Below are 26,030 nucleotides of genomic sequence, written 5' to 3'. Positions count from 1 at the left end.
ATATCTTCCTTTTAAAAGGTTAAGAGCGCAAAAAATAAATGATTCCTTTAAACAATGCTTCTATTCTAAACAATCTAATCTATTAAGGCAGAATTTCAAGGTATTTTTGTCTTGGACAACACCTAGGGAAGAGATGACTTGCAGTGTCATTTACATTGCTGTCTGTCTTAGTGGATACTCTGAACAGAAAATATTTTTTTTGTGCTGAGGATAGTTGCTCCCACATAGTAACATAGTGAGTTCAGTGTTTTTCATGTTTTCTGCAAATCCAGCAATATTGTTAATACCATTCTTGATGAAGGAAGAAGCTGATATTACTCATTTATGCACAGCTGATTCTCCTTTCTTCACCTCCTCTTTTCCAGAAGAAGTATATGAAATAGCACCTGGGTGTTTTTTAAATACAAACTTTCACATGGTCTTAAAAGGTGAGGTATTTCAAACTGATACCTTTTCATCTATGGATATCAATGAATGGATAGCACTGTGGCTTTTCCCCCAGCAGCTGGCAGAGAAAAGAAATTGAAGGGAAGAAGGGTCAGCGGTTAGAGAGGAATGCCTTGACCTCTATTCCAGACTTAAGTGAAAAAATATGAGAAACACCTCCTAAATGGCCAAAACCACCTGTGGATAAGTGGTGGCTGTGGTAGTTAAGCTGTCATTCATGAAAACTGAAGAAAGGCAGAGAGATGGCTGTTTAGTTTAAACATCTTAGGGAAGAGAGGATTTCCATGACAACACAGAGTTAAATGCTAGCACTGTATAATAACAACAGAAAAAGTGTCTTTCAAGATGTCTTGCTGAGTCTCCTGATGGAGTTCCTCTGTCACCTAAACAGTTTTAGTTTAGGATGCTGAACAGGGCATGTACGAAAGGAGTTAGCAGAAAATCTTTGAACCTGTGGAAATGTGCTTCAGCATCAGTACCTTGCCTTTATGGTTAACTGCTGGTATAGAAAGATCAAGAATTTTTGCCAATGATTTACTGTCTGATGTGAGCATTTCTGTTCCAAGATTTAGCCCTCTGCAGAATGCATTAAATGCTTCCTTTACAGAGATGTTGTGCCAGGGGTGATCAGGCGCTGGAGCAGGGAACAGGTTGCCCAGGGAAGTGGTGGAATCACTGTCCCTGGAAATGTTCAGAAAGCATGTAGGTGGCACTAGCTGCACCAGGGACATCTGTACTGCTGGGCCTGGCAGTGATAGGTTAATGGCTGGACTGTATGGATCTTAGAGGTCTTTTCAACCCTTAATGAATGATTCTCTGATTTGTATCCCACACAAATCATAAACACTCTGTGAAATGACCACTGTTTTAAAAAGTAAGAAATTCCCAGATGTTTTTGTATGATGGTTTTGAAGACATCACAGCCATGTTTTGGGGGGGAATAATTCTGAGATAGGCAAGGGGGTTAAAATCCACCCAATACAAATAGTCTGGTATATGATGTCCCTCCTGTGTCATTCCAGCCATCAACTGTATGGGAACAGTTCTTTTATAGAAAGAGTGACAGCAGCCTGACCTGTAACATATATATGCATTTTCCTATTACAAATTTAATTAACAAGATGGGAAGTTTGGTGCATTTACACATTTTGGACTCCTGGTAAGAATAAGGCAATATATGGCTATTACTGATCAAGCAAAAGTGTTTTTCTGACAGTGTTTTTGCATCCTGTTGTTGTCAGCCCCCAAAATGAAGGAGCTGGGGGAAATATCTATATTATACCTTGATGAACATCTTCCGTTCACATATCAGTTGTGGGAGAGGTAGTGAGACCTGGAGATTTTGGACTAACGTGTATGGTCAAACTCCATCCATATGCAGGGTGCCTCCCTCCTTCCCAATTGTCCCAGGCTCTGTCTGTAGAACCCTTTACCCTGCTCTCCTGATACAGCCATGATTTCACCTTCCCATCCATGAAGATGGAGACTGCTAATCTGGGTCAAATACACCAGAGAGCTGCTCCTTTGTAGCACATTTAACTACCACCATACCATTACAGTGCTTGGACAAGTGGATAGAAAAGATGCCAGTTGCCCGTTTGTCTGTCTGCCAGTTGTTTTAGTCCCCTTTTCCTCAGGAAAAGATTTCCTGGAGAGTGAAGGGTGATTTTACTTTTGCAGGTGGTTGTGGGGCTGTACAGCCACTTAACCCCATTTTTGCCTGTCAGTTGGAGGCTGCATCTGACCCTGTCCTCTGCTCTCTTCTTGGCTTTTTTTGCTCTCCTCGTTCCTATTTGCTACTTTATTTTAATAGTCCGGAGTAACTCTCCAAGACCAGCAATGTGACTGGAATACAAGGACAAATTAGAAGCAATGTTTTCAACTTCCTGCTCGTGAAGTTTGCCAGGTCTTGCTGGGAGAAATAGGGCCATATTCACTCTTTTAAATGACATTTGCTAAATACTAATTTGCAAGAGAGAAAGGTGCCCAAGAAAATGCAAGTATTCCTCTTTCTGTGGAATGTTTTCCCTTTGTGTTTTAAGACTTAAAGGACCTTCAAAACTACCTAAGGTCAACTACAACTCTTTATTTGTTCCCCAAAAGAATTGCAATATCCTTAAACACCGCTTGAAGTAACTGTGGTCAGGGGATACATAGATATATGGCTATATGATTTCTCCATTAAAAACAGAGTCATTAAAAAGAAGATATTTAGCATTTTTTATCTTGTGCTTTTAATAGAACCTAATTATTTTATGTGACATTTATTTGTTAATGTACTAAAAGTTTTGTGTGTGTGTATTGCTTGTTTAGTAGTGAAAAAAAATAGAGAGCTTGATATAAAATTCCAAACTGTGATTAATAGCACATTTGTTCATTCTTTAGTTCTCTGACAAAGGGCAATCAATTGTGAAAAAAATGGTTTAAATCAAGACAAAGAAAATCTTTCTTGCCCCAAAAGAAAGAAAAAACCCCATGCATCTTGTTCCAGTGTTTTCTCTTTCTCTGTGTCACATTTCATCTTCAAGCTCTGAAATAAAAGCAAATGAGATAAAAGCCTGGATTAGAAAACCAAAGAGGAAGAGTGAACCCATTGCCTTTTTACTCAGTTGAAGATAATTATACCACTAACCCGAGATGGGAGAGGCTCAATTCCCTTTACTGCCTGGGGGAACTCGAACCCATTTCCAGGAACAGTTCCTATAAACGCGGAGGGGAGCGGCTGATCCCAGAGTACCCTTTTTGCTTTGCCAATGGTGCTCCCACTTCGCACAGCGTACTTAAATATTCATTAAATGAGGGAAAAAGATAGCTCTCTGCAGCAGAGGGGGATGTAGAGAGGTGCTCAGGGAGCCTGTGGTCCTTGGCTCACCAGCTGCTGCCAAACAGCCGCCACTATTGCATGGGGCTGCAGCATCACCCAGACCCCAGAGCTGTCCCACTCTGGGGACGGGAGGTAACGCACTTCCCTGTGCCCACAGACTGTTCTGTTCCATCCAGCAGATGGAGGAGGCTGAGGGCTGCTCCCTGTCCCTGCCATTGGGCCTTCAGCAGGGGGATAAAAGGTCCTGACCGAGTCCTGCTCAAAGGCACAAAATTGGCCATTGCTGCTGAGAAACCCAGCTCTTGTACAGAAAGTGCATCTCCCTCTCTGGCCTTTTCCCACAGCATTTCAGGATTCTGTATCTTTGCTGCCTTTTTTAAATTTTTTTTTTTTATTCAATGTATCTGAACATTGAAGCATTCTGGAAACAGTGCTGTGAAAACTTGGGTGGTTTGTTTTCTAATTTTACATAGGGCATCTTGAAACTTAATTTCTCAGTAAATTGCTGCATGTCCCAGCCCTAACTGACTGGTCAGTATTGCAGCAGTGGTCAAGGACTTTAAAACACTCCGGGTAGGAAACATCTCTCCCAGCTTTATCAGCACATTACATCATCCAAGTCAAACCTTATCCTTGTACTGCTCTTAATAACTTCTCTGCTTTACCCATAAATATACAATTCTTTCTATCTATACAGTCTCTTTTACTTGGGGGGAAACAAACAGTGAAAGATAACATGTTTTTACTTTGTAAGTCCTTAATGGGAGTGAGACCTGCAAAATATTACTGCTGGCTTCTCTCTCTGGACGGGTGGTCACTTGTGGCTCCAAGGACTGCAATTCTGTATGGGTACCTTGTCTCACCATATCATTATCCTCATCTCTGTCCATTTGCCTTCTGCTTTCCCTGACATACTTTAATCTTGCTTCTTGCTCTGATTCTGTAGCTAAGAGGAACTCAATGCCTCCTTTGGAGTTCCAGATGTTACACCAGTAAAAATATTTTCTAATGTGTTTTCTATTCTGAGTACTTAACACAGGGAGTTGTTTCTTAGCTTTGTGTTTACACGCAATCTGTAATCCCTCTGGAAATAACAATGGCTGCGAATGTCATTTATAGATAAAGTGAAAGCATTAGCAAAGTTCATAAGCAGTTTTGCTAGTATAAATAATGTAAATTCATTATTGACATGCAAATATCATGGGGATGCTTCTGTTTCTTATAATGCTATCAGTATTATGTACACTTCCAGGTGTCCTTTGCTCTGATTTATCGTTGCTGACTTGGTGATGTTAAAAAATAATTATTGCAAAGCATTTTGCATTTTTTTTTTTGCAAACAGGAAGTATTGTTTACATATAGAACTTTTTTATCTTCCTTTGAAACCCATAGAATCAAAAACCTGGTACAGAAGCAAAAATCTAGTCTACTGTAATCCATACTGTATGCAATGATGCTTTTAAAATAAGTTTGATATTGGAATCAAGTCAGATGAATGTAAACTAAATGCACCAGCTCTTAAGATAAGTAATTAGCAGTTCTTCTCTGTGAAGTAAAAGATTTTAGTTTATTAAAGTAATTCTGCTCTCAGTCAGCTGTATTTAAAATTAAATATATCAAAATCAGATTTAGGATCTTTGGAAACTGAAGTCAATTTATTCAAGTCAATAGAGCCACCTACAGATTTGACCCTGAATATCTGTTGAGATATACAACCCAAATTTTCACAAGCATGGATATTAGAAATGTGTGTGCAGTGCAAATAATGTTTTGTAATAAAATTTATTTACTGTTAGAGTGGATTTTTATAAATGCAACCTTCAAGGATGTAATACCTATGTGCTTTGTCACCCTGACACTGCTCACTTGTCAGAGCTGGATCTTACACAGCCAAAGACCTTTATGTGCAGTACTGGGTTTGACAGTGAAGGGTGGCACTGAGACAAACCTGGACCTGTCACACCTGAGGGAATTTCACTCACTAAGAAATAAGTTCTATTGCTTTTCCTGATACCTGGTTGCAGGTAGGACACTCTTAAAAACAAACAAACAAACAAAAACCCAAAAATCAACCAATGAACCAACCAACGAAGTCAATGTTCTAACAGCTTTTTAGGGTGTGGAGATTGCCATGATAATTCACTGTGGAGGTTAAAAAGCTAGGGAGAGCCATGGAGAGGTAGGTGTAGATTTAAAAAGCCTTACATGATTTTTGCATGATAGATGTGAACAAATGGTTGCTGCTTGTTTTTATGAGGAATCTGGGGATCTGTGGCGACTCCTGGTTATCAGCAGATGAAATCAGAGCTAAACCTACCAACCAGCCAACCTGGACTGATGTCATGCCCTTCATCCTTCAGACTGGCTCCTCTACCCTGTGCCAGAGGCAGTTTGAGCACTTTGGAGCTTTGATGAATCCTAAATACATAGTCAATACACTAACTGTGCTCAGCCACCAGCACTATGTTTTCATTAGAAAGAGCTTTCTTTGCCAAAAGTGTGATGCTTTGACAGCGCATCACCTAATCAATTTCTCGTTTTTCAAAGTAAAACATGCAGGCTATGTTCTTAGTTGCTTCCCACTTTGTATAAATACTGTCAGTTGTCAAAAAAAAAAGAAAAAAAGAAAAATAAAAGAGACAGATCTAAAATGCTAATGCCTTGATTAGCATTCTGCACTGACCTGTCTCTAGTGGCATGAACAGCAGAGGAGCTGAGTGGAGCTCAGGGCTCAGTGTGCTCAGCTCCTGGAGCACCTCCTCTCCATTGCACTTGAATTCTTTCCCCTGAGCCCCAACAGGGTTTTGCTCTTTAGTACAGTTTAGGCTTCTGTCCAATGGGTCCAGATTGGCAGATTTCAGTCCAGATGGTTATGATAGATATGGTACCCTCTCTTTTAATCTCAACTAAAGAAGTTTTGACAAAGGCCTGTGAATTAAGTGGGCTATGAGTAGCAATGACTGAGTGAATTTCACATTTTTGCCTAGTCCATCTGCCAGGCTGAAAAGAGGGAAGGCAAGCAAGCCGTTTCAGTATAAATTAGTGTGGCTGAATTGCACAAATCCAATTAGTTAACAGGCAGGACATTTCTCTGCTATTACTACTATTAAAAAAAAAATCTCTTTGGCAAAATGCACATTGAGTAGTAAATCTTTCCTTTTCAGTCTTGCCATCCATTTGGTACCTTTGTCCCACATTTACATGGAAATTTTACTCCCCTTGAACACAAAGCTTCTCCTCTCAGCATGCAAGCTGCATTAATTGTCAGTAATGTGGGCAGAAATATATTCCATAGCATTATATCATCAAAACTGAATGGGATTAATAGCCTGTCCTGTTGTTATAAGGAGTTTGGCACCGTGTGTTTTATCTGTCAGCAAGATGACTATTTATATTGTTTTGGGGTAACTGCCATAATAGCCTTTAGTATAATTGCTTATCTGAATGCACACAATTAAAACTATTTTCAGAGGGGACTTTGTGCTTGAAACTCACTAGGGTGGACGCTTTTTTTGGCAGGAGGGAGAGGACAGCACAGTGTGCTTCATGTGACGCCTTAGCACGGCTCTGCCTGCTGAATGTGGCCCTTTTTCTGTGACAGTTGCCTTTCATAACAACAGTTTTCCTTTCTTCTAACACTGTCCTGCCAGTCCTTCCTTCTTCCTCATGAGGAGCTGGTTTGCAGCCCTCTGAAGCTGGTGAAGTTCCCAGGGCTTTGAGTCATGCCAGGAGCCCAGATCCTTCACTCCTTGCTGCCTCCTCTTAAGCACAAACATCCACAGCCCCTGGTCTCATCCCCTGAAGGATTTTGGCACTTGGTTCCCAGGAGCACTACTATGGACCTTCACTTTTGTTCTTCTGATGTCATTTTATTTAACTTCTTTCATAGAACTGTAAGGGCTGATGGAAGTGTTCTCTTCAGGCAGGGTCTGTGTGTGGATCCTCCTCCATGAAACATTTTGAATCTGAGTTTCAGCAGATGAATTCAACTGGCCTCTGCATGGTGGAGGGAAAAAATCAGTAGTACATTCTGGTATTTATGCATATTTAAAAACATTACTTCAGATGCGTATTAATAATAAGCTGTTAGTACTTCATTAGGAGAATGAAAGCGGGGAAGCAATTTCCATTTTGCATTCAGCAGTAGCACTGCAGCTGAAATGCCAAAGAGATTTCATGTTGGAGGTCCATTTTCACACTTTATGAAAACCGAGGTCACACTAATAAAGCATGAAGTTGAATATGCTGTAAATATGATAAGTTTATTGCAAGTCTTCAAAAATTCATGTGTGTCCCAGTGTCCATACTGAAGCTTATTCACCATAATAGGTTTTTCAAATAGAGAGTGCATTAATTTGACTGCTTAAAGTTTCTTAATCCTCTCCTATCAAATGCTTTAAGAAAGTATCAACTTGAAAATATCTACATTCAAAAAGCTGTATTTTTTCAGCCCTTTAAATGAACTGTTGGTTTTAAATAGCTGAAGCCCGTTGTTTGACAAAGTATTAAGATTATCTAATGGAGATTATTTTTAGTTTCAAAGAGAAAAATATTGATTCTTTGTTGTCTCCTCTATTCCTCAGTCATGCACAAAAATCACAGAAATATGAGTACTAAATAGTCTTTTAAACTGTCACACATTAATACAAAGCTTTTAAAATTAAATTTGAGATCAATAAGAAACTTAATTTAAGAACATTTCTTGGCCATGTCAAACTGTTTGAGTTTGTTGATATCTTAATGGACCCTAATGGAGACATTTTAAAAACAAAGAATAACTTGCTGAAGTAGTTGGCTATTTTTAACACACACATGCACTATTTGCAATTTTTTTTTATTGCTATGGGAATAGCAGACAACAGTAACAACAACAAAAGATCAAGATTCAACGTATTTGTTAAAAAATATGGTTGTTTTGAAAATAGAATTAGGAGACAGCAGAATCTAACTATACATTTCTTGTAGAGCAATTCCTCAATTACTTAATGCAGTCTTGTTTCTCAGAATGTTATTTGTTGAAAGTACATTATTATCTGCAGAACCTTTTTGAGTTAAAGTTGATAAAAGTTTTAGAACATGTAATTATTTGTTCTTGACACTCACGCTGCTTTCATGTGTAGTTTCTAATAGTAAGGTACTCTTTACTATGTTTACAAATCCATGCCTGGAAAAGCACGTGTACGAATGGGTAGGTTTGCAGAAGGATTTACGGACAAGCCAAGGTGTGTTCTTGGACCATGATGGCTCTGCTCACAGGAGAGCCATCTCCTTTCCCATAAATGCTGCCAGACATGTGGGTTCCTGCAAGTGTCGAGCCAGGTGAGGCAGTGCTGGGTCAGTGGTGTGGGGACACTCAACTTTATGGACCAGGGGCAAGATCTGCATGAGCCAAAGGCCTTCAGCTTAGAGAGTACTTGCTCCCTCTGTCCCCTGTCCCCAAACCTGAGGGGTCCTTTGGGAGCAGACTGGCCACATCCACAACACAGCCCTCAGCCCTAAATCTCCTTGAGCCCCAAATAGTCAGTGGTGGTCCTGAGGCACAATTATTATTTGTTGTGCATGGTTTTAGTTCCAGGTTTCTGGAAGCATCAGTGTGGTGCTTTGCTAACATGAAATGGAGGGCCTGTGTTCAGTACCTTGAGACCATGGGAGGAAAGCACCTGCAGCTCCTACATGAGAACACCACGATCATGTGCTGATATAATGTTGGAGGGGGGATGCTATAAGGAAGATAGAGAAAGATGTGGGGTGGTCTCCATCATGTCAGCCTTAGGGGATGGAGCACCATATCCCAGGATTGTGTCCAGAGACTGTCTTGAGGAGGCAAAACAGCAGGCAGCAAAGGGGAGTGAGCCAACAGGAGCCAGCTCTTGGCCTCTCTCCCTGGCCTGATTTTCTTTGAAAGTATAGTAAGGCAGTTCTGAATGACAGTGAAGAAAATGTGTGTAAGTTCTACTCTATCCAAAGAGGGAAGCAGGAGAGTGCCAGGAGCAGAGGATGTTTGACATCTGCATGTTCAGGTATTGGAAAGGTTTGAGTAAATGTGTGACAGATTCAATTAATTAAGGCTTCTTCTATCAACATGTCTGGCCAAAATTGCTGAGCTAATGAGGCTAGTTCTTTACTTCTATCTCTGGTCAAAGTGACCTCAAATGTAAAGGATCACATGGTTGACAGCTGGTTATTGCTTTAATGTTGTATTGCAAGGTAAATATGTGCACTAAATGAAAAAGGCTGGATGAGTGCCTTCAGAACGATTTTCATGAAAACAATTACATTTATGAGGAAGACATCTGCTTTCACAAGAAAATGAAGAGAGAAAAACTTGAAAATTGGAGCCAGTTGCTCCAAAGCTGCCCTGCAATGCTGCAGAGCAGGGGTAGTTTGGGTACTTCATGTTCCCAGCCCCTTGGTGAGCTGTATTCCTGGCAGGGCTGTATTTCCCAAGAGGTAGCACAACTCTTAGGATGTGCAGGATTACACTTCTTTTAAGGACCAGGTGATAAGACTTCTTTTAAATACCAGGTGATAATGATGATATGAGGCGAGTTTTGGTGCTCTCAGTCCACAAAGACTAGTCAATTCACAAGTTTTAGTGCTTTTAAGCACCCGAGATATGCAGTCTAATAGCACAGCTCCCTAACAAGGCTTGGCCCGGTCCACCCTGGGACTTTGTGCCAGCACAACTTTGTTGAGCTGAGCCATGCTAAGGTACAATTTGTAGCTGGCAGGGCTTTGCCAGCCAGAGTTCCTGGAGAGGGCACAGCAATGCTGCCAAGCCTGCTGTTGGAGAAGCTTGCCTGGCACTAAGGCAGCTTGGCCCCGGTGCCGACTGCATCTGGGGGAGAAGGTTGCTGGTTTGGGAGAGCAGAGCATTCTACACCCAGCTTTCCACCCAGCACTGCAGACACCGTGACCTGTCATATTTAATTTATCACATCAAATCTGATCTGGCTTCCTTGAGCAAACTCCCTTTCAAGGCAGCTGTACTAGACATCACCAGCACTAGCTAGTGCAACAGCCAAAGATACTCGGCGTGGAGGCAGGAACGCTAAAAACAACAACTTGGTTGTTGTAATTTGCAGTCTTATCATGCTTTTTTGGCTCAGCAGTGTCCCTGACAGGTCCCATACACTGTGTACAGCTGGCTGTTTTGGTTCTATGCCAAATGAGAATTTCCTGGTGTTAAAAGAATTCTCAGTTGTCTATTTCTGGGCTTCCAGAATAGAACAAATCATGTTTAACTTGGCTGTAGAGCTAACACTGAATACCTTGAAACAAATCCATAAATTAGTAAGTGTAAACTGGGTCTTATTGTCCACAAAGTACAAAATTTCAATTCAAATTACTCTTTTATTCAGCCACATTGCAAGGATGATCACTATTCCTGAATGGGGTGCTAACATATATATTTTTCCTCAGGCACAAAATGGTCATGCTTCCCTATCTAATTCCCTCAGTGGAAGAGCAGAAACAGGCAAGAATCTCTTCTCCTGCATCACTGTAAATCCAGGCAAACGTCATTTGCTGGAGCAGAATTAATCTACTGTGTACTGACTCAACCCCATTCATGGTCCAGCCTCTTATCTACAGTAAAGGCTACTATGTAATAGCTTGTGGAGAAGTAGAATAGAGGAACAGAGCTTGACAAACAAAACCTCAAATCAAAAAAGTCTTTGCTTATGTCCATCTAAAACGTTCCTAGCAACTGTTCTGGGGAAAAAAAATAAAAAAAAACCCCAAAACTAAAAAACCCACCAAAACAAACAAACAAACAACACCAACAAAAAACCACCACCAACAACAAAAAAACCCAATCCATTTTGCAGGCACAGTTTTCCAATTACAGCACTTCAGAGGCACTTCCACACTGCATTTTGCTCCTCCATTACATTTTGGCATCATCCCTGAGCAAAGGTGCCTGTTTCCTAAACAGATAAAGCTGCACTGCCAACTGCAGAGTTTGTGGCTTGGCAAGTCCCATTCTGGCTGCAAGCTGCCCTAATGAAACTAATTGGAGATTCATTTGCAACATAGGGAATCCTGTGATGGGAGAAGTTTTGCCTTTAAATGTTGAGTTTTCGGGATGAAACTGTAGCAGGCTGAACTTGGATGGCTCTTGGGCATTACTAAGTGCTTTTTGTTGACTGTGCTGTGTCACCACTACTGTCATGTCCTGTATCCATGATGCTGTGTCCCCCTGCACTGGAAGATGTCCCACCTTACAAAGGATGTGCCACTAGGCAGCCTTGCCAGTGTGGGCTATTGGTCACAGACTGTGTCATACAGGAGTCTCTGTTACACCTGCTGAAGGGCCATGAAACAACAGCAGCAAGCCCAGACATCCCTGAATTTAAACATTTTGGATACAAAATCAAAAGCCATTTATGGTTTCCTTGATGTTTGAAAGGTGAGTGTGAGCCCAGCTGGACCTCAGCCCTCAGCTCATGGTTGAGCACTTCACAAAGTGCTTTGTGGGCTGTGTCAGAGCACCTGGACCCCTGCCAAGCAGGTGCTTTCAGGGGTATTCTGTGATCCATGCAGCCATCTGACCAAAGTGATTAAATGCTGTGCATCCTGTCATTACCATCATACAGATCAGCAAGGGGAAAGCAGAACATTTTTCTCCCAGCACCCAGGGTTGCATCAAACATTTCTTTAGTTTGCCATGCTCTGCTTGTGAATGAAATAGAAGGTGAGTACTGGAAGGCCCTGCTGTGCACCCTGGCCATGTTTAGAATGGCCAGCAAACCCTTTAATTTTCCCAGTCTGAAATCCTGCAGCTGGAAAAGCACTGCCAGTCACTGAAACATCTTACTGCAAATAGAGTGTGTCACAGTAGTGATGCTAGGGGAGAACTTGGTAGATAAAGGTGACAATGTCCAGACCCACCTGTTGGAAGGTAGAAACAACATGCCATAGTTCTATGAATGAGATTAGAAAGATCTGACTTTTCACCCTCTTTTTAAGGCCTTCTTTCCTTAACCCATCTCTCTAGATCTCCTTCAGTTGGCATCCCAGACCGCACACAGCTAGATATCAAAACACTTCAGTGTGGTCCGGAGTCCTGAAGGTCCCCCAAGCACATTGCTTGGTGTGACAGGGTACCACGTGCTTGCCTGTAATGGCCACTGCAGGATGGTACAGACAGGAGCGTCCTGTTGGAACAGCATGGTTAAAGGAGACAGCATATTCAGCTGCTAGGGGAAAATGGTCAAGGAATTGGCAAATCATATCAGATTATCATGATTAGGAGATGTGTGTTGATTCATACCCTCTCCCCCCACTCCCGATGATCAACATGCTGTTCCTCTTCAGATGGTTTTCAGTCTCCTGCTGCAGCTCTTCCACACCTCTCTAAGTGTTACATTCTCCAGGCCTGAACCACAAGATTTGATCTCCCCAGGTCCCGTGTGGGTTCTGTCTCCACAATATAATGCTGTACTCACCTTAGCAGAGCCCACATCAGGTTTTATAGAACACTGAACAGTTTGGTAAGAACCAGCTTGGAAAAATTGTTGGCAGGAGATTATGTGTAGGACCCTTCCCTCAGACCTGAAACACTGATACTCAAATGCCTGAGCTGAATTAGTCAGAGCAGGCAATTATACCTGGCTGTCCCTGTTCTTATTTAACACCCTGACTACTGAGTTGTTGTGGAAAACACCAAGCTCCTCAGTTTTGCTTTGAAACAGGATGAGGGGAAAGGTAGATGCTGCCTGCTTTCCTAAGGAGGCAGAGTTTTCCCAACAGCACTCTGCTGATCTTACTGTGGGCAAGGGTGGGAACATTTGCTTCCAAATTGGCTCCAGTGCTCAGTTCCCTGAAGATTTTAAACATCCCTTACTATGCATAAACAAAATTTCCCTGAACATAATCCCTCCCTCATCATGCTGACTTCATCTACACATGCAGCTTTAGCAGTGTGACTTTTCTCTTGGCTATGACAGAAAAAAGTTACCTGTGTCCTTGGACAGGACGGAGAAATGTTTTGAAATGTATTGATCAGCATGGAGTAGTTGAGACCTCTGCAGTGATTTTTCATATGTGTGTATGTGTGCACAGAACATTAGAGATCATAAAAATAAACAAAATGAGAAAGGATCTAGAGGCATCAAGCAAAAGGTGACCATGTACATAAGCTGTAAAATTTCTCACACCAAGCTCATGACATGGATTTCCTTGTTGCAGCCCTTTCTCTCAATACATTTTAAGTGCTGAGTGGATGATGTTTCCAGCTGGTGACAGGGGCATTTTGTTCATCATAAACCAATATGCATTTAGTTTCAGGCCACCTTATGTTTTTACAAGACACATTTTTTCTTCTCAGAAGTCTGTTTGATAGTGAATTTGAGTAAGGGTGTTTTAATAGTCCATGAAGCATGTGGGTGGCTTTGCTAGCTGTGTTTTAGGAGAAGCTGTACCTTCAATTTTACGGACAATGCTGTGCTTCAGTAGACCATTATATTAGTCCACTACTGCTAACATAGCAGTCATATTGAAATTGTATTGCTACACAATACAAGTATGGTTAATTAAACCCAGTTATCAGCCCAAGTTCACACAATAGCTGTGAGTGGGTAGAGGAGAAGCAATGAGTTAGAAAAAAGGGTATGTGTTCTAGAGAAAATAAAGGGAGAAAGAGAGGGACAGAATGAGCACAGTTGAAGAGAGACCATGGATGTCAGGAGAGCAATTGGATGGTGATTGCCAGTGCTGCAGCCTGACCTGTGCTCTCTGCCCTGCAGCCATGCTGAGTAATTAGGGAGTCTGTTAATTTTTTGTATCATTATTACAGTAAAAGTCATACCTTACCACATGGAGCTACAGAGGGATAGTTCAAATGAAGCATAACTGACAGTTTTTAAAATAGATGTTCATCAAAGGCTTACTTAATGTCTCTGAAGTACAAAGCATAATAAGGCTGTGGGTTTAATGTGTCTGGAGTAAAAAACATGTATATCCTCTGCACTATCCTTCTTTCCTGCTCCAGCTGGCTTTTAATGCACTGTTGAAAACAATCGAGTATAAATAGTAGTGCTTGAAAGAAAAGTTGATATTCAGACTGTGACTGTGTGTGACTACAGAAATTACTTGTTAGGTCTTTGGTCATATTCCAGGGAGGCATGAGAAACCACAGCAACAGTGCCTTTTCCTGTTGAGCAGGGCACCCTCAAACACAAGAAGGGCAAAGCAATGTGGGAATCCTCTGCAGACCTTTGCAGAAATCAGGCTCCCAGTATGTTGCCCGATGTGGAGTTTCCTGCTGTCCATCAGCACACTGTTATCATTTGAGTTTTCTTTTTATTTGACTCATTTAAGTCTAGTACCTGAGCTTCAGGGAATAGCTGACACTTTTAAGTGGCAGTTAAAAAAAACCACTTTCTTTTGTACTCTTTTTATTGGGGCCTGTTGACCATAAACCTAAAAGGGAGAGTTCAGTCTGCCACCATTCTGTTCTTTAATACCCCATTCATAGCATGACATATTCGTACTGAAAATGAATCCAAAGAAATCCCAAAGGCACAGATGATCTTTTTGGGGGAAGGAAAAAAAGGCTTTAGTATACTGAACTGTTTCATGAAGGGACTAACATTGGCTGAATCATAAACCCAAATGAGTGTAGCTGTGATGCTGTGAAGCGCATTTATTCATGGCAGGCACTGCCAATTTAAACTCAGCTGTAGGTTGGTGGGCTTTCATTTACTGCAAAAAGCTTGTCATTGTTTATATGGCATTAATCCTTGAACTTCTGTCTTTGGAGTACAGTTTAATGTAAGTTTAACTAATGCGCTGAGGAGGTGAGTTTATAAATGAACATGTTCCTGCCTGATCTGTCTGGTTTGCTCAGGTGGGTGCTGGGCATTGTCAGGGGTGAGCTGAGGGTCTGCAGGGAGGAGGATGTGGAAGCAGGAGCCATCATGTTAGCGTGGCTTGGTCCTGGGCATGCTGCTCCATGTCGTCTCTGGGGCTGGGTCTCCTGTTCCAGGAGCCTGCACTGATGTACCTCTTGCCAGGTCATGTGTATGGGTGTGGCAAAAAAAAGGGAAGAAACTAATTTTAACGGAAGGACCCTGTATTTTGCAGCCTGGTTGCCTCAAAGGCAGACCTTGGGATGGATAATTTTCAATGCCTGTTTGCAGGTTTTAGACAATAGGGCAAAAATGAGCAGTTAAAACTTGGCAAAGACATTGCTAAGCATGTTGGGGAGACTCTTATGGGTTAATTTCACCTGTTACCAAGAGCATTGTAGTCTTTGATTAGCTAGGTTTTGGGTTTTTCATTAATTACGTTCCAAAGTAGGACACATGCAAAGTAGGTATATATATTTTTCTTTTAGAAAAAGGTTTTTCTGATTTTTAGTTTTCTTTGAAATGTGAATATGGGACTACTTTATTTTTCTTGTTCATGAAGTGCTCCCCACTAAATTGTTGGTGATGCTAACCACTGACAAATTAATTTCTTTCTTTCTTTTGTTCACAATGGAAAATCTTTCAGAAATTCACTAGCAAATTTGCTTGTCACAAATGCTTCCAGATAAATTAAGAAATGTCGCACACAGGATACATCAAAACCATTAAAAAAAGGTTCTTCCACAATAAAGTTATCAACCTTTATCAAACATGCACCACATCCTGGATTATTCAATACATGTCTATATTTTATCAAAGCAGGAACAATTTAAACAATTTTTAAAATAAATTCTCTCTGCTTTTCTTAATTCCACTGCCAGAACAATAACCTCTAACATAAATGTCCTGAATTCTGGGATAAGTGCCTTATGGATAGAGCCCATAGCAACATGTTTCATGCTCAAACCTCAGCTTACCTGACAGTGAAATTGTTCAAGTTCACATTTGAATTTAATTTTCATTGGCTGGGACATTCTTCAAAATTTTTTACAGTATTTGGATCAGAGTAACATTTTTTCTACTCTTCAGCTTCACTTCCCCTCTTTTCCCCATCTCCCTGCTTCCCCCCCCCCTTAATTTATTTTCTTTTACTTCTGGATCAAAAATTCAAAAGTACAGTAGATTTTAGTGCATTTCTTTATATACCTGTCCAGCATGCTTTTTGACTAGACTATACTGATTGGTGAACTACTTAGAACCAAGCAGTCAGCAGTTCTGTCTTGCTCCCCACAAGTCCTGAAGTTGTTTTTATTCCCTCTGTGAAAATGGCTATGTCAGCAGAGAGTACAAAAGGAATCAAATTGTACTTCATCTTATTAGAAAACTACCTGGAAGCCAGTGGAGACATCCCACTCCTCTTTGCCTTGCAGGTCTTTGATCCACTTGAAAAGCCTCACCCACTGTCAGGAGGGCTTGCCTCTCTGCATACTCAGCACTACATGAAAGTGTGTTTAAACTGAAGGTTAGTATTGAAAATGCCTAGAAAACTGAGTTTTCCCCACATTTCACCTTCTTCCCAATGCTTGATTTGGTTCTTCTAGTCACAGCCCTAATATTGCCAACTTCAAGTCTTGTGAATCCAAGAGGCAGCTTCCTTTTTCCTTCCTCCTCTCTTGAAAAGCCTACAAGATTCTCTTAAATTAGAGGAGTCAGCAAGCAGCTAATGTTGTTCCATCACTGGATCTCAAAAAAATCTCCACAATTGGGAGGGTTGGGACCACTGCAATCTCTGACATGTGACATTGCTTGTGGGACTTAGGGACTTGGACTCCTTCTGGAGCAAGTCCAGAGGAGGGTCATAAAGATGATCAGAGGGATGGAACATCTCTCCTATGAGGACAGACTGGGAGAGCTTGGGCTCTTCAGCCTGGAGAAGATTCCAGGGAAACTTCATTGAGGCCTTTTAGTACCAAAAGGGGGTCTGAGAAGAGGTGGAGAGGGACTTTTTGCAAGGGCTTGTACTGATAGGAATGGCTTTAAACCAAAAGAAGGTAGATTTAGATTAGGTATTAGGAATAAATTCTTTACTGTGAGGGTGGTGAGGCACTGGAAAATGTTGCTCAGACAAGTTGTGGATGTTCCATCCCGAGAAGTGTTGAAGGATGGGTCTGGTGGCAGATGTCTCTGCCCATGGTGTTGGAACTGGATGGTCTTTGAGGTCCCTTCAAAACCCAAACAATTCTTTCATTCTGTGATCAACAGCTCATCCCTGGCAGTTCATTTACCTCATCAGCAGAGTGGTTGCAAACAGCGCTTGACCCAATTCTTTCCCTTCCTCCTTCAGGCTCCTTACTCCTGGGGCAACTGGGGATGATGGGAATGTAAGACAGAGAGAGGAGGTTTATGGGTTTATTTACTGACCTTCAGGATGCACCCTGCTGTGCAGACTCTCTTGCTCACGTACACAGAGGCACATGCACTCACACGTGCACATTAAGGCTGCTGCACAGTGATCATACACCCCCCTCTCAGAGCCCCTGCTCATCTCTTTAATATTTGATAGCTGTTTGGCAGTCAGCAGAGAGGAGCAGAGCTTTGTGTTATGTAACTCCTATTAGAAGTTTGGGGTTGATAAAGCGTAAGTCGCATTTCTCATTATGAGAAATAAAGTGTGTTTCTCACTTCTTTGCATTCAAATGCCAGCCTTTGATGTCTGCACTTGGCCCTCACTACAGCTAAAATCTCTTGTGGCATGTACTTCATAGCCATGTAAAATAGCAGTGTGTTCTTTGCCCCGCTAGTTAAGGAGATGCCAAATGATGTCAAGTTTAGGCTGAAAGTGCTTTTCTGCTCTACAATCAAATAGCTGAGCTCTGGAAGCTTATTGCTGTTTTTTTAAGGATCTCCGAACCCAGTTGCAATGAGATTACTCCATTCCTATTTCTTCTTCTGCCTTCCTCATAAACTTACAACTCCCCGTTTGCTTGCTCTTAGTGCAGTGCAACAGAGGGATTAAGTAGACTTCATCTTCCCTTTTTGCCTTCATGCTTTAGTGCATTTCAAAATGAAATAGGGCTGTGATAAATTGCACCTTAAAGAAACCAGAAGCTTAGAAGGAGGTTTAAGTTTTAAGAAAAAATTAAAGTGGCTAAAGCAGCAGGCAAATAAAACACAATTTGGAAGCTTATAACTCCCTCTACTTCTGCACATCTGAGATTCTCTCCTGGACCTGTCTCCCTCCTCATCTATGTTCTTAAAGAAATCTTCTTGACAGCTGTTATGCCCTGTGTTACCACAACACTGCATTCAGTACTTTAGCTTTACAGGGTAGGAGAAATGTCTAGTATGACCTTCAGTCTTAGATATCCTTCTTTCTTTGTCTTTTAGAATTACTTCCCCAAGCAGTCTTTATTTAAGCTTTTTGTTTCATGTGGTTTTGAAGCCAATGATTTCACATAAATATGTGATTTCACATAAATATATGATTTCACATATTTTTAAGTTGGTAGGTTGAACTGCAGATGATAAAGGCTCTACTTTATCCTGTAAACCAAACTGCTTTTATTAATACCCCAGGCTTATCATGAGGCCCCAGACTTTTTTCTTCCTCCCTCCTAGAAGTGAGCCTGCTGTTTGAGAGAAGCAGGTAACTGATGGTGGAAAATGCGCGTCCCTGTCCTTGTTGGGGAGAGCCCAGATGTGCTCAGGAGGAAGGGGCTTCCAGGGAGCAGGGGGCAGCTGCTCCTCCTGCCCATGCAGCACTGGGTGGTTTCTGTGATGTGGCCACCTGTGCTGAGTGGACTGGGTTGAGACTGTGCAATCGTTGCCTGAAGGCCCTGAGCAGCAATTACAGATGCTGATGGCTTTGTGTGTTGCTGGTGTAGGCTGGAGTGAACCTTTATGGGTGCTGTGTCTCAGGATAATGGAGAACTGTGGCAACCAGTTTCCAGCTTACCCAATTTAATGGTCTTGCTATATCAGCAAGTGCTTGCTTTTTACAAACCTGCTTGGTGGAGCTTCTGCTTGCCAAGACCCACTCTCACTTAGCTCTGTGAAGAAGACTATGAAGACACATCATTTTGAATAGTAATTATCAATATTGCAAAGGGAATAACCTCTTGTGCACTAGGGAAGTTTACTTCCTTCCTTGGACTTGGTAGAGGATGTAATTTTGGAAAATATAAAGGCAATATTATTTTAAGGTACTACTGTGTTAGATATGAGATGTGCTTAATTTTATGTTTTAATAAGCACTGACTAATCATTGTCTGATCTCTAGAGTTTTCTTGTTGCCTAATCTTTGAACATCAGTGTTGAGATACCCTAAAACTGAGGCTTTTAAAAACCAGTTTTGACTCATAACTGATTATACATTAAAAAATAAAGCTATATTTTGATGAGGTAGGAGTTGATACATCCCCCCTCTGCCATTCATTGCAAACCAAGACTATATGTGAGATAATTAATTTCTAGTTTCTACAGCTATGAAATTTTTTTCACAACAGAAAGCCCATTTTTTTTCCCAAGAATATGACCATACTGGGCTTTTAGAAGTGGCAGTTTTTGTGACTTACAAACACAGGTACAGGTTGTTTTGAAGGTAGTGTCATACATAGTGGGTGATGATACAGGATTAGTGTCACAAAGAATAAACCCATGCAATTTGTCATGGGATATAATTGAAATCATGTCTTTAGCAAGATGAAAAATGAGATTGGAAGTTTCTAAGAAATCCAGCAAGATCAATCCAGAATTTTTGTAGTACCTGCCAAAACAGATCTGAAGTTCCTGTTGAACTGCATCCTAAGACCTCAAGGAATAAAATACTACTTAAAAGTACTAAAGCTTTTGAAATTGTAGTAATCTATTTTGCATGATTTGCAGAATATACCAGTATCAGGCATAAAAAACACCATAAATTAGGTACATATTCTTATGTGGTGTCTAATATATTAGGCAGAATATGCTTTGTCAGTTACATTAAACACCTCCAGCATCAAAAATTTAAGCTTAAGCTGAAGGATGAAAGTGGCCTGGATGTGCACTTTCAATGCTGCTCTCATGAGAACAGGCAAGCCACCAAGTCAGGCACAGCAATTCCTCTCCCCCTAAAGATTGCAGGACTCTACTAAAGATTTTAAGATGAATTAATGGATATTTTAAGGGTAGCCTTGGGTATTCAAAGTGACAAATGTATGCAACTGATGAATATGCACTTGACTCAATTCAAGTGAGCAGTAACACAAAAAATGTAATGACTCCAGTAGCATTTTGTAATCTCTGGGAGTGGGTGATGTTTAGATATAGAAACCTGAAGGAAACCCCATCTGGGATACCATCCTCCTCTGAATAAGTAAAATTGAATAAACATTCATAGCATATAACATGCAGTGGGTGGTAAAACAAATGAATGTCAGAAGACTACATTTCTGGAAGAAATAAGAAAAATACAGATGTGGCAAAAGATTATTGAAAAGCAAGTGATTGTTAAAATAAGCCGTGAAGAGACTGCCTCTGTCAGGTCTTTGTAGCTCTGGCTCTCTGAAGAGGTAAGAAAGGAGGTAAAAAAGTCTATAGCAAAATATTTCTTTTTTTAAAAGTGAAAATTATGTCCATCCCTTTCAATTCTATCTGGGAGTCTAATAAAAGATATTATCTCTCAATACAAACCTTGTCTTTTGTGGCAAGATTTACATGCCTCTGTGACATGAAATCCATTAAGCAGATCTAATTAGACATCCATGCCAGAATGTCCTCTGAATTAATGAAATACATTGCAGTCAAAAGGAAATCTCAGAGGAGCACCTAAACAGGAATAATGCCCGCCAAGTTATCTTTGGTTACCTCCTTTTCCTCTGATAATGAAAATGTTCAGGCAGCCAGAATTAATAACATCGTGAATGGCAAATAATGAGTCCCAGAATGCTGGAAGTAAAAAGAGAATTGGACTTGTAGCCCTTTTACAAAGCAACTGAAGGAGTAAAACTGAGCATCTCAACCAAAATGATTGAAGCCTAACTGTCTGGTACATAAATATCATCCTTCTTTTTTCCTATAGCTTTATTTTTTCCCCCAGTATTTTAGTTTTCAAGGTTATAGCATGTCAAATATAACTAATGTAGCAATTTAATCAGGAGTTGCATCTCATTTAAGGCTGAGTTATTTCTTCTTTTGTGAGAGATGGATGGATGGATGGATGGATGGATGGATGGATAGATAGATGATAGATAGATAGATAGATAGATAGATAGATAGATAGATAGATAGATAGATAGCTTTTTATAGATGTTATCCTCCTATGCCATATAGAAAATTAATGTCAAAGGAGTTAACAAAACCAGACACCACTTCTCTTGAAATAATGGAAGAAGGGACAGGTGGGAGCAAAGACATTCAGCATGGGAGACTGGAACATGGGTTGGACAGGTACACTGTTCACTGGGTAAAAACTGGCTGGATAGCCAGGCCCAGAGAACAGAGGTGAATGCAGTTGCATCCAGCTGGTGGCCAGTCACTAGTGGAGTTGCTCAGGGCTCAATATTGGAGCCAGTCTGGATTAATATATTTATCAATGATTTGGATGAGGGGATGGAGCCCACTCTGTCAGATGACACCAGGCTGGGCAGGAGTGTTGATCTGCTGGAAAGCAGGAAGGCTCTGCAGAGGGATCTGGATAGGCTGGATTGATGGGACAAAGCCAATTGCAGGAGGTTCATCAAGGCAAAGTGCTGGGTCCTGCCTTTGTATCACAATAACCCCAAGAGTTGCTACAGGCTGGGGCTGAGTGCCTGGGAAGCTGCCCAGTGGAAAAGGACCTGGGTGTGCTGGTGGCAGCAGCTGGACATGAGCCAGCAGTGCCCAGGTGCCCAAGAAGGCCAATGGCACCCTGGCCTGGATCAGCAATGGTGTGGCAGCAGGAGCAGGGCAGGGATTGTCCCCCTGTACTCAGCACTGGTGAGGCCACACCTCAAATCCTGTGCTCAGTTTTGAGTTCCTGCTGCAGGAAAGACACTGAGGGGCTGGAGAGTGTCCAGAGAAGGGCAGCAGAGCTGGGGAAGGGTCTGGAGCACAAGGCTGATGAGGAGTGACTGAGGGAGCTGAGGTTGTTTGGCCTGGACAAAAGGAGGCTCAGTGGGGACATTATGACTCTCTTACAGCCATTGTAAAGGAGGTTGCATCCAGGTGGGTGTCAGTCCCTTCTCCCGAGTGACAGGACGTAGCACAAGAGGAAATGGCCTCAAGTTGCACCAGTGGAGGTTTAGATTGAATATTAGGAAATATTTCTTCACTGAAGTAATGCTTGACAAAGCATTTGGACAGGCTGCCCAGAGAAGTGGTGGAGTCACCATCCTTGAGGTATTCAGAAGATGTGTGGACGTGGGGACAGGGTTTAGTGTTGAACTTGGCAGTGACAGGTTAAAGGTTAGACTGGTTTCAGACTGATAATCTGAAAGGTCCTTTCCAAATCAAATGATTCTATGAAAATTAGTGTGATAAGGAACAGAAGAGGCATGAGGAATCTTCCTCTCTGTTTGGTGCACACTCTCCATTATGGTCCCCTCTGCATTATGGTCCTTGCACTTGGGGACAATACAGTCCCTGGGACCTGCCACCCCAATCTGAGCCAGCAGCTCCCCCATCCCACATTCAGTGGGGGTCCCTGTGGGAACAGGTCTGCCTTGGATCTGCCTTGCCTACTTTCACCTGTCTACTCCACTGCAGAGGGCTGCTCTAGAGCTGGTTTGGAGGTGTGAGCCCTGAGGAGCACAAAGGGGGACTCCCTGCTGCCCCAAGGGGCTCGGTGACAAGGGTAACAGCCTCTGTGCAGACAGACACAGGGATGGTTTGCAAGGCTGGCCCCAGTCAGGAGCACCCTCAGTTTCCATCACTCACTCAGCTGGTCAGGCTCTGGCCATGGACAGCACCATGCTGTGTGTGGTTGTGGACATTTATTTAAGAACTCCTGTCCTGAGTTTAACTTTCCTGAGCATGATGAAGGAGGAGTTTCTGCCAGATACTGTAATAACACAGAACACAATTTCTATTGCTTTGGTTATTTTTTTTATTCCTGTCAAAAGAAGCCATATCTGCTTTAGCATCAGCAAATATGCAGCTTTTTATGGCTTTATTCCCTTGTAATATTTGTCCTAGATAAGGTCTGGTTGCTAATTATTCTGGCCCTGGCCCTTCCTTCCTCACCCCTGCTGAAACATACCCCCTGTCATAGCTTCAGTCAGCACACAGAAAAGAAGCAGTGTCAGGCCTTCTAGCACTTCCATTATTTTTGACTGACAGCCTAAATTAAAATCCTTTACTTTGCTGACTTTCATTAAAAAGCAACGACAATTGGTGTTTGGGTGGAGGAGAGGAGTAAAAAATAAATAAAACCAGCCTCCAAACATGAACTTTGCCATGCTTTTTACACTGCATAAATAGCATTGCCCCTTCAAATCTGTAGCTGATGCTGCAGAGATTACAGCACAGACAGAACTACACCATGGTGTGCCAGCTGCCCCATCCTTCCTGGTTTGCACTGCCTCTGGCCACCAGGAGTGTGATGCCTGTTGGATAAGGAAAATAGCTAAGCCTGGGGAATGTTAGTCTTTAGGGACTCATGCCTTTTAGTTTTATTTATCATAGGAAGGAGGAGATGAAGACCATACTTTGAAGTTTTCTACATAACTCTGTGTGTGTGTGTGCAAGTGAGCATCTGGGATGTGCTTTTTCTGTGCAGTTCTCAACCAAATACAATGCCAGCTTTCCCTGAACCTTCAGAAGTCTCCAGAAGGACCTAGATAAAAAAAACCCACAACAGCAACTGGCCCTAGCCAGCGTCTTTTCTTTTCTGCCTAAAATATTCCAAAAGGACAAAATTGCTTCTTGCTATCAAAAATAATCTATAAAGCAAAATGCCTAGCATGCACAATTGGTGCAATGTGCAAGGCTTCATATTCATTTCTGTTATTAAACTAGGGGGTTAATTTAGGCTTGGCACATAATGAATCAAGGAGATTTATAAATAATTGCCTTGGAGATAAGTCATACAAAATCTTACATCTGCTTCTTTGTTAGTGCTTCTGGAGTGTAGTCATTTTGGGAAAGACTAAAACTAGCTGATGTAGATATATTCCCCCCTCCATAAGTGATCTTGTTCTGGGCAGTTGGTTTGTTTCAGAGCAGGGAATGCAGGAATTAGGATTTGCATGTGATCCTGTTGTCTGAGGGATGTCCAGCCCCTACAATTCACTACTGGGGTTTTCCTTGAAGTACTGGCAGCTGTGGATCTGCTTTTAAAGGCCAGCCCTGTCCTGACATTAGAAAATAATGCTTTTGACTTGCTTCCAACTCCCAGAAGTGGGTAGCATCCCATAAGCCCAATTTTTGAGAGCAACAAATGCATCTATGGCAAATTTTCAGTGTCTGATAAGAATATTTTTCCCATCAAACTAGAAGCATGGGCTAACAGGCACTGACTGGCCCTACTTCTCTCTGGAGTGCAGTGAGTGTAGCTGGAGCAAAACCCCGGCTGGAGGGTGCAGAAGTGGCTGTAAATGCACCAAATGCTTTGTTCTCCTCCCAGACGTGCTCTGAGGTCTCTGCAGAGTCTCTCATAAATCCTGAGCAGCAGCCCCAGGGCCATGAGGGACCCACTGACATGAAACCTTTTAAATTTGCCCTTTGGAGATGTAGGAGGGACAGCAGGAAAACCACCAGAATAATAGAGCCACCAGAAACTGCTAATGTTTGCTGAGTCCAGTCTCTGCTTCCAGATGAGCCTAAGCTGTTTTCCTTTCTATTTTTATTTAATTTTTTTTCTTAGTTCTCAGTGTTTCCAGAGATTACTTTGTCCTTTTTTCATAAGCCATCAATTCACACTGTGATCTGAGACACTGAGGGAACAGAGGATCTGATGCCAAAATGTTAACAGATTTAAGGTATCAAGAGGCAAGTCACAGGAAATAACTCATTTGTTCAGGCATTCAGAGCAAATATTTATAAATTTCTTCAGAAATAATTCCCACTTCCCAAAGCCAAAAGGCAAAAGGCAGTTTTTTTCTGGATGTATTGAGACTCGTATGGGTAACTCAGAATAGCTTGGAGAGCAGGAAAGGAAAAAGCAATCTGCTTTGAATTTGTAAAAGATCTATGTTAGACATTAAGTAAAGTAGGGTGCATTATGTCTAGGCAAAAGGATGTGGATTATGAGGACTCTGGAAAAAAAAATGAGGGCCTTTTTTGACTGGATAAGTTTACACTGAAGTGAATGAAATGCCAGAATCAGGAAATGGAAAGCTGTATGCTTTGAAAATAGCCTTCATCATAGATCTCTTAGGAAACACTGCTTCCTAGACCAAATCAAAAAATATTTACTCTGCTGGAAAGGTGTGATGAGAAAGAGAAATGTTTAACAGAAAACAGGAAATCAACATATTCTCTTTTTTTTTTTTTTCCATAACAGTTGAGATTGTCATGAGTTTAAATCTTATCGCACTAACTGTAGTCTGTCAGAAGTATTTGAAATAAGGTGTTTAAACTTTTGTTTTCATTGGTGCAATTACATTTATTTAATGAAGTTAGGCCTGATTTGCACAGATGCAAATGACAGCTGAACCACTCACATTCTGTCCTTTTATACATTCACCACCAGGTCTGAGGGGGGATGCATGAGTGACTGTTATAGTCATCAGTATACAATGGGAGTAAACTTCAAGCACTCTTAGACAAAAATAGCCAAAAAGCAAACCTAATCAACTTACTTTTATGCAAAAATTGTTTATGGTGTTTCTCAGTTTGGAATAAGAGTGGGTGGAATTGAGAAAAGCTCAGTGAATTTACGCTAAATCCAGCACACAGCTTGTGCACCATTTGTGAATGGACGAGGAGACTCCACAGAAAATGGACATTTT

General features: G+C 41.5%; 1 protein-coding gene across 6 annotated transcripts in view; it reads left to right on the top strand.

The window, feature by feature from the left end:
• The window catches only part of SH3RF3 (SH3 domain containing ring finger 3), a 247,489-nt gene that overhangs the window by 68,667 nt on the left and 152,792 nt on the right, over positions 1–26,030 (top strand). The gene's annotated exons all lie outside the window — the stretch shown is intronic.

This window comes from Zonotrichia leucophrys, chromosome 1 (assembly GCF_028769735.1).
Source record: "Zonotrichia leucophrys gambelii isolate GWCS_2022_RI chromosome 1, RI_Zleu_2.0, whole genome shotgun sequence".
Classification (NCBI taxonomy): Eukaryota; Metazoa; Chordata; class Aves; order Passeriformes; family Passerellidae; genus Zonotrichia; species Zonotrichia leucophrys.
This window is presented reverse-complemented; position numbering and strand designations above follow the sequence as displayed.